General features: G+C 47.9%; 1 pseudogene; it reads right to left on the bottom strand.

The window, feature by feature from the left end:
* Positions 1-407: 407 nt before the first annotated feature.
* Positions 408-1313, bottom strand: LOC103238091 (baculoviral IAP repeat-containing protein 5 pseudogene; annotated as a pseudogene).
* Positions 1314-8233: the final 6920 nt, after the last annotated feature.

Raw genomic sequence — 8233 nt, 5'->3', positions numbered from 1 at the left:
AATAAGAAAGACACGTTGTGAAACAGTAGAGGAGCCAGAGACTCTGTCTCCATTCCCCTCCTCATCACACACAAGTCATGCATCTACCAAAAAAAAAAAAAAAAAAAAGTGGCCTCTGAGGCAGCACAGGTGTGACAGATGAGGAACCTGCAGCTCAGATTCAACAGGCACCTGCCAAGTCCACACTCAGGACTGTGTGACAGCCTCAACAATATGAGGTCCAGACACATTCACTGTGGAAGGCTCTGCCCACGCCAACAAAGCCGTCAGTTCTAGCAAAAGGGACACCACCTTCTTCCTCCCCAACTTCTCACCTCGTAAGTCCGGGAATCAGGAAGACAAAAATAAGCCAAAAAAAAAAAAAAAAAAAAGAGAGAGAGAGAGAGGCAGTCACTGTTATCAGCAGTACCCGCTGCTCAGGTAGAAGCACCTCTGGTGCCACTTTCGAGACAAAACAAGATACAGCTGAAATATCTAATTGGAAAATATTGATCTTCTCCTTTCCCAAGGCATTGCTAAGGGTCCCACAGGAAGGCTGGTGGCACCAGGGAATAAACCCTGGAAGTGGTGCAACCACTCTGGGACCAGGCAGCTCCAGCCAGAGGCCTCAGTCCATGGCAGCCAGCTGCTCGATGGCACAGCACACTTTCTTTGCAGTTTCCTCAAATTCTTTCTTCTTATGGTTGGTTTCCTTTGCAATTTTGTTCTTGGCTCTTTCTCTGTCCAGTTCCAAAAATTCACCAAGGGTTAATTCTTCAAACTGTTTCTTGACAGAAAGGAAAGCGCAACCGGATGAATGCTTTTTATGTTCCTCTATGGGGTCGTTATCTGGCTCCCAGCCTTCCAGCTCCTTGAAGCAGAAGAAACACTGGGCCAAGTCTGGCTTGTTCTCAGTGGGGCAGTGGATGAAGCCAGCCTCGGCCATCCGCTTCAGGGTGCAGGCGCAGCCCTCCAAGAAGGGCCAGTTCTTGAATGTAGAGATGCGGTGGTCCTTGAGAAAGGGCTGCCAGGCAGGGGGCAACATCGGGGAACCCATGCCGCTGCCGCCACCTCTGCCAACGGGTCCCACGATTCAAATCTGGGATGCAGTTTTTTATGAATTGAGAAACCAAAAGGAAGACACAAAGTCCAAATAAGAGAAGGAGAAAAACAGGTATTAAAGGACTAAGAATTGGGAGGACCCAGGACATCCAATTAGAGAGTGCCCAAGGGGGTTCAGCATAATTATTTGCTTGGCTGGCGAGTTTTGGGGCTCTATCCTTGAGTTTTTTTATGTTGTCATATACCAGGCCAGATTGATTTAGGTGAAAACAACACTCTTCATTTAAAAATATACAGAGTTGGCCAGGCGCGGTGGCTCACACCTGTAATCCCAGTACTTTGGGAGGCCGAGGCGGGCAGATCATGAGGTCAGGAGATCGAGACCATCCTGGCTAACATGGTGAAACCCCGTCTCTACTAAAAAATACATAAAATTAGCCCGGTGTGGTGGCAGGCGCCTGTAGTCCCAGCTGCTCGGGAGGCTGAGGCAGGAGAATGGCGTGAACCTGGGAGGCAGAGCTTGCAGTGAGCCGAGATCACGCCACTGTATTCTAGCCTGGGTGACAGAGCGAGACTCTGTTTCTATATATATATATATATATATATATATATGTATATATACACACACACACACACACACAGAGTCCTCATTTTTCAGCAGTGTGTTGAGGCCTCAGGGATTTTGGAGGAAATAGAAATGCAAAGCCAGCAATTGTTTGTTAAAGAAAGATCAGAAAAGGCTAGGAAGAGTGAGTGAGATTGATAGTGTGGTGGAGATAGCTGGGGAGAGGTAGAGGGTGGCATAAGAACAGGAATGAGGATAAGAATGAGTATAAAAGTGAAGAATAGGACTTCATCAGGGAGAGAGTGTTGGAGTGTGTCCTGTCAGCAAAGATCATCTATCCACTCCAAGAGGGAGTCAAGAGTGGAGGATTGGGGATAGATATTCACAATGGAAAGTAAATGAGAGGTTTTAAGAGGCAGGCTAACAGCTTGTAACCTACATGGAAGAGGTTATGAAATGACGACAGAATAGAATGGGCCTGTGAGGATGTAAGCAGATTTTTCCCTTGGTCCAAGAACAATTTGCCTTGTGTGGGAAGAGATTGATAGGTGGAAACTTCAGTAGGAAAGTAAATAGGAGTGACCAATGAGAAGAAGAAAAACTGTCATGAGGGACAGAAGTTGGAACACTAGCTGCTTCTTTAGCTACCTTATCAGCGTAAGTGTTGCCCTGAGCGATGGGATCTGATGCCTTTTGATGGCCCTTGCAGTGAATGACTCCAGCTTCCTTTGGAAGTACAGTGATTTTAAGAAGAGTTTTTATTAAAGAGGCATAAATGATGGAGGACCCTAGCATAGTGAGGAAATTTATTTCTGCCCATATAACAGCATGGTGGTGCAGGATATGGAAGGCATATTTAGAGTTAGTATAAATATTGATACATAGTCCCTTTGCAAGAGTGAGGGCCCGAGTTAAGGCAATGAGTTTGGCTTGCTGAGAGGTAGTGGAGGGGGCAGAGCAGTAGCCTCAATGATAGATATGGAAGATACTATAGCATAGCGTGCCTTTGCTGGTGAGTGGCGATTAGGCCTGGTGGAACTGCCATCAATAAACCAAGTGTGATCAGGGTGAGGAACAGGAAAGAAGGAAATATGGGGAAATGGAGGATGATGAATCAGAGAGATACAGTCATGGGGGTCAGGTGTGGTATCCAGAATAATGTGGGAGGCCAGATTGAAGTCTGGGCCAGGAACAATGGTAATTGTGGGAGACTCAACAAAGACTGAGTATAGCTGAAGGAGCTGGGGGGGCAGAAAGTGTATGCGTCAAGTGTGAGGAGGAAAATAGATTTTGAAAGTTATGGGAACTGTAGAGAGTAAGTGGAGCATAGCTTGTGATTTTGAGGGCCTCTGGAAGTATTAAGGCAGCGGCAGCCACCGCACACAGACATGAGGGCTAGGTTAAAACAGTAAGGTCAAGTTGTTTTGACAGAAAGGCTACAGCACGCAGTCCCGGCTCTTGTGTAAGAATTCTGACCGCACAGCCCTGTACTTCGGCTGTGTGTAATGAAAAGGGTTGGGATGAGTTAGGGAGAGCTAGTGCGGGAGCAGCTTTTAGGGCTGTGTTTTAAGGAATGGAAAGGGGAGTGAGGAAAGGATTTAGGATTTATGGGGTCAGCTAGGTTTATCTAGAACAGAATGGGTTGTGGAGGGAGGTATTGAGGATAGGACAGTATATGGGTTTGGCACCGTGGGGTGGATAGGCTAGACAATTTGGTTGATAAGGCACAGATCCTGAACTAACCTGTAAGACTTGTCTGGTTTTTCGACAGGTAAAATGGAATTGTGAGGAGAGTGTATAGGCTTTAAAAGGCCATGCTGTAACAGGTGAGTGATAACAGGCTTTAATCCTTTTAAAGCATGCTATAGGATGGGATATTGGCATTGAGTGGGGTAAGGGTGACTAGGTTTTAACGGGATGGTAAGGGATGCATGATCAGTCACTAAGGAGGGAGTAGAGGTGTCCTATACTTGTGGATTAAGGTGGGGAGATACAAAGAGAGGATGTGAAGGAGGCTTTGAACTGGGGGAAAAGGTGGCAATGAGGTGTGGCTGTAGCCCAGGAATAATCAGGGAAGCAGATAATTTGGTTAAAATGTCTCAGCCTAATAAGGGAACTGGGCAGGTGGGGATAACTAAAAAAGAGTGCATAAAAGAATGTTGTCCAAGTTGGCACCAGAGTTGGGGAGTTTTAAGGGGTTTTGAAGCTTGGCCATCAATACTCACAACAGTTATGGAGGCAAGGGAAACAGGCCCTTGAAAAGAAGGTAATGTGGAGTGGGTAGCCTCCATATTGATTAAGAAGGGGATGGACTTACCATCCACTGTAAGAGTTACCCAAAGTGTCTGTGATGGTCCAAGAAGCTGCCGAGGTGATGGGGCAGCATCAGTCTTCAGCTGCTAAGTCGAGAAGATCTGGGAAAGAGTCAGTCAGAGAGCCCTGGGCCAGAGCTCCAGGGGCTCTGGGAGTGGCTGCTGGGTTGGACAGTCCGATTTCCAGTGGGGTCCCACACAGATGGGACATGGCTTAGGAGGAATCCCAGGCTGCGGGCATTCCTTGGCCTAGTAGCCAGATTTCCAGCACTTGAAGCCAGATCTTTGGGGAGGCGGTCCTGGAGGAATGCCTGGCCCCTGCGGTTCAGACATTTTGAGGTTCTTGTGTGCTGGAGATGTGGCTGGGGTTTCTCTCACAGTGGAGGCAAGTTAATTGCAACTCAGAAATATGTTGCTACTTGACTGCCTCTTCTCTATTATTGTACACCTTGAAGGTGAGCTTAATTAGGTCTTGTTGTGGGGCCAGAATCTAATTTTTGGCGCTTTTTCTAATGTTGGGAGTGAATTGGGTAATAAAATGCATATTGAGAATAAGATGGCCTTCCTCTGGGGTCTAGGACAGTAAAGTGTCTAAGGGTTGTTGCCAAATGGGCCATGAACTGGGCTGGGTTTTTATATTTGATGAAAAACAGCGTAAATGCTAACTGATTTGGGAGAGGTCAGATAAAGAAAAAAGGAGCATCAACCTTGACTATGCCTTTAGCTCCAACCACCTCTTTAAGAGGAAATTGTTGGGCAGGTGGGGGAGGGCTAGTCACGGAACAAAACTGTAAGCCACACCAGGTGTTAGGAGGGGAGGTGATAGAAGGATTACAGGGTGGGGGAGCAAAGGCTGAGGAAGAATTGGGACCTGGCTTGGCCTGGCAAGGAGCAGCCTGGGGAGAAGGGGAGAGGTCAGATGATTCCGTAGAAAAGAAGGATTCAAAGGACTCAGAGCTTGGGGTGGAAACTGAAGGAACAGACAGGAGAGAAAGAAGAAAGATTTGGGACGAGTTGCATTGGGAGCAGAGACTAGGGAGGGACCGATGTGTAAAAGAATGCCTAGACGTCAGACACCTCAGACATTTGCCCATTTTTCAACAAACATTATCTAGATCTTGTAGGATAGACAAATCGGAAGTGCCATTCTCTGGCCACTTAGAACTACTGTCGAGTTTGTATTGGGGCCAAGCGGTATTGCAGAAGAAAATAAGGCATTTAAGTTCTAGGTCAGGTGTGAGTTGAAGAGATTTTAAGTTCTTGAGAACACAGGCTAAAGGAGAAGAAGGGGGAATGGTGGGCAGTAGGTTGCCCATAGTGAAGGAGGTGGGAATGGTGGGCAGTAGGTTGCCCATAGTGAAGGAGGTAAGTTTAAAGAGAAAGGTAGAGACACAGAGAAGAGGGTGGGTGAGCAGCCCTGGGCTGCAATGTGGGTGAGCAGCCAAAGCAGGCATCCCCGCAATTGACTTGCCACCAAGGGAATGTGGGTGAATGATCGAGGCAGACATCCCCATGGTGATCAGACACCAATGAAATGTGGGTGAATAATCAGGCAGACATCCCTGCAGTGATTAAACACCAAAGGAAGACTATCTTCCTGAGTCTGTGACCAGCACCAGGGTTTTGGGTCCATGGATAAAATGTGTCTCCTTTGTCTCTACTAGAGAGGAAAAAGAACTGGAATTGGAGAGGCAGGGAGATTGAAGGGTAGCGAGAGAGGCTGGAGAAGAGTGAAAAGACCGCTTATCTCATTTGAAATTGGTGAGATGTTCCTTGGGCTGGTTGGTCTGAGGACCCGAGGTCATAGGTGGATCTCCTCACGGAGTGAGGGCGACGACAGGGGACCGGTCTCCCTAAGTGTCACGTGCGTCCGTGTGAAGAGACTACCAAACAGGCTTTGTGTGAGCAATAAAGCTTTTTAATCACCTGGGTGCAGGCGGGCTGAGTCCAAAAAGAGTCAGTGAAAGGAGATAGGGGTGGGGCCATTTTATAGGATTTGGGTAGGTAAAGGAAAATTACAGTCAAAGGGGGGTTGTTCGCTGGTGGGCAGGGGTGGGGGTCACAAGGTGCTCAGTGGGGGAGCTTTTTGAGCCAGGATGATCCAGGAAAAGGAATTTCACAAGATAATGTCATCACTTAAGGCAAGGACCAGTCATTTTCACTTCTTTTGTGGTGGAATGTCATCGGTTAAGGCAGGGGCAGGGCATTTTCACTTCTTTTGTGATTCTTCAGTTACTTCAGCCATCTGGGCGTATAAGTGCAAGTCACAGGGGATGCAAGTCACAGGGGATGCGATGGCTTGGCTTGGGCTCAGAGGCCTGACACTAAGGAGTCCTCCTGTCCCAGGTCTTCAGCACCAAATGTCACGTGCGTCCATGTGAAGAGAGTCCACCAACAGGCTTCGTGTGAGCAACAAGGCTGTTTATTTCACCTGGATGCAGGCAGGCTGAGCCCGAAAAAGGAGTCAGCAAAGGGTGGTGGGATTATTATTAGTTCTTATAGGTTTGGGATAGGCTTACAAAGTACCTTCTCAAGGGCGGGGGGAGAATATTACAAAGTACCTTCTTAAGGGCAGGGGAGAACATATGTATCAGTTAGGGTGGGGCAGGAACAAATCACAATGGTGGAATGTCATCAGTTAAGGCTATTTTCACTTCTTTTGTGGATATTCAGTTGCTTCAGGCCATCTGGATGTATACATGCAGATCACAGGGGATGTGATGGCTTAGCTTGGGCTCAGAGGCCTGACACCCACATTTTCGGACAAACCAATGTACTTCTTACATATATTGATTTGATGTCTCATGTCTCCCTAAATGTGTAAAACCAAGCTGTGCCCCGACCACCTTGGGCACATGTCATCAGGACCTCCTGAGGCTGTGTCACGGTGTGTGTCCTTAGCTTTGGCAAATAAACCTCCTAAAATGAGAGAGACTTGTCTCATCATTTTTCTTGACTGACGGAAGCCATGCAAGACCATCTCTGCAGGCTGCTGGCAGTTCCTGGAAGACTACGGCTTTGGGGGCTTCTCACCAGGTGCAAAAAAAAAAGCACATTCACGTTTTACAGTGTGTTAAGGATCTCTCTTGTGTCGTGTGCTCCTCCTGGTTCCACTTGACTCCCTAAGAGGCTCCACGGGTTGAATTTGCCAGCCTATTTCAAGGGATGGCCTTGCAGAGCTCTTCATTTCCTTCCTATTTGTCTCCTTTAACTCAGCCTGTTGCTCAACTCTTTCCCCAAATCCCCAGGAAGAACCCAAGGAAGAGAAGAAAAATAGCTGCCAGTTAAAGTCATGCCAAATTCCCAAGGCAACCTGTCCCGCCACCACCACCCCCACTCCCGCCCCCTGCTCCCCACCCGGAAGGCAGTCCTGCCTAGCACCACAGCAGGAGAATCAGCTGTTTCCTGCCCAACCTCAGTGGCTCAGGCTGAGTCATCCTTTTCCCTGCCTGGGCCAAGGCGTGGCTCCTCCAACCTTACAAAATGCTTCCACCCCAAAATGCTCAGCCAGCCTGTTAAGGGCTGGAGAGCCAACTCATTCAGTGTCTCCTTTGAATTTCATGAATTAAAAATGACTGCACTTATCCCAAAGTGCCACTGACAGATCTGAGATGAACCCTGTTGGCCTTTGGCAGAAACCAAACTGCCCACATGCATTAAGTCCAGCAGGAGGGCTGGGGGTTGGCCAGGGCCTGGCCTCTCCGATGACTAAAGAGACATGTGAGCAAAGTCAGCTGTGGTCAGCATGAGTCTTTTTTTGAGATGGGATCTCACTCTGTCGCCCAGGCTGGAGTGCAAAGGCGCATCTAGGGCTCACTGCAATCTCCATCTCCTGGGCTCAAACAATCCTCCCATCTCAGTCTCCCAAGTAGCTGGGACTACAGGCATGTGCCACCATGCTCAGCTATTTTTTTTTTTTTTTTTTTTTTGTAGAGATGGGGTTTTGCCACGTTGGCCAGGCTGGTCTCAAACTCCTGGCCTCAAGTGATCCACCTACTTCAGCCTCCCAAAGTGCTTGGATTACAGACTTGAGCTGCCACACCCAGCCAGCATCAGTCTTGCTTGTTTATTCAAAATGTAGGTATGGGTGTCTCAGAAGCATCTGAGAGAGGACTCACTCAATTTAGAAAGTTTATCTTGCCAAGGTTAAGGACACACCCATGACACAGCCTCAGGGGGTCCTGGTGACATGTGCCCAACGCAGTCGGGAGCATAGCTTGCTTTTATACATTTGATGGAGACATGAGCCATTAATCAATACGTGTAAGATGTGTATTGGTTCCATCTGGAAGGGAGAGACAACTTAAAGATGGAG

This window comes from Chlorocebus sabaeus, chromosome 9, assembly GCF_047675955.1.
Source record: "Chlorocebus sabaeus isolate Y175 chromosome 9, mChlSab1.0.hap1, whole genome shotgun sequence".
Lineage (NCBI taxonomy): Eukaryota > Metazoa > Chordata > Mammalia > Primates > Cercopithecidae > Chlorocebus > Chlorocebus sabaeus.
The sequence above is the reverse complement of the archived record's forward strand: the minus strand, read 5'-3'. Positions and strand labels throughout refer to the sequence as shown.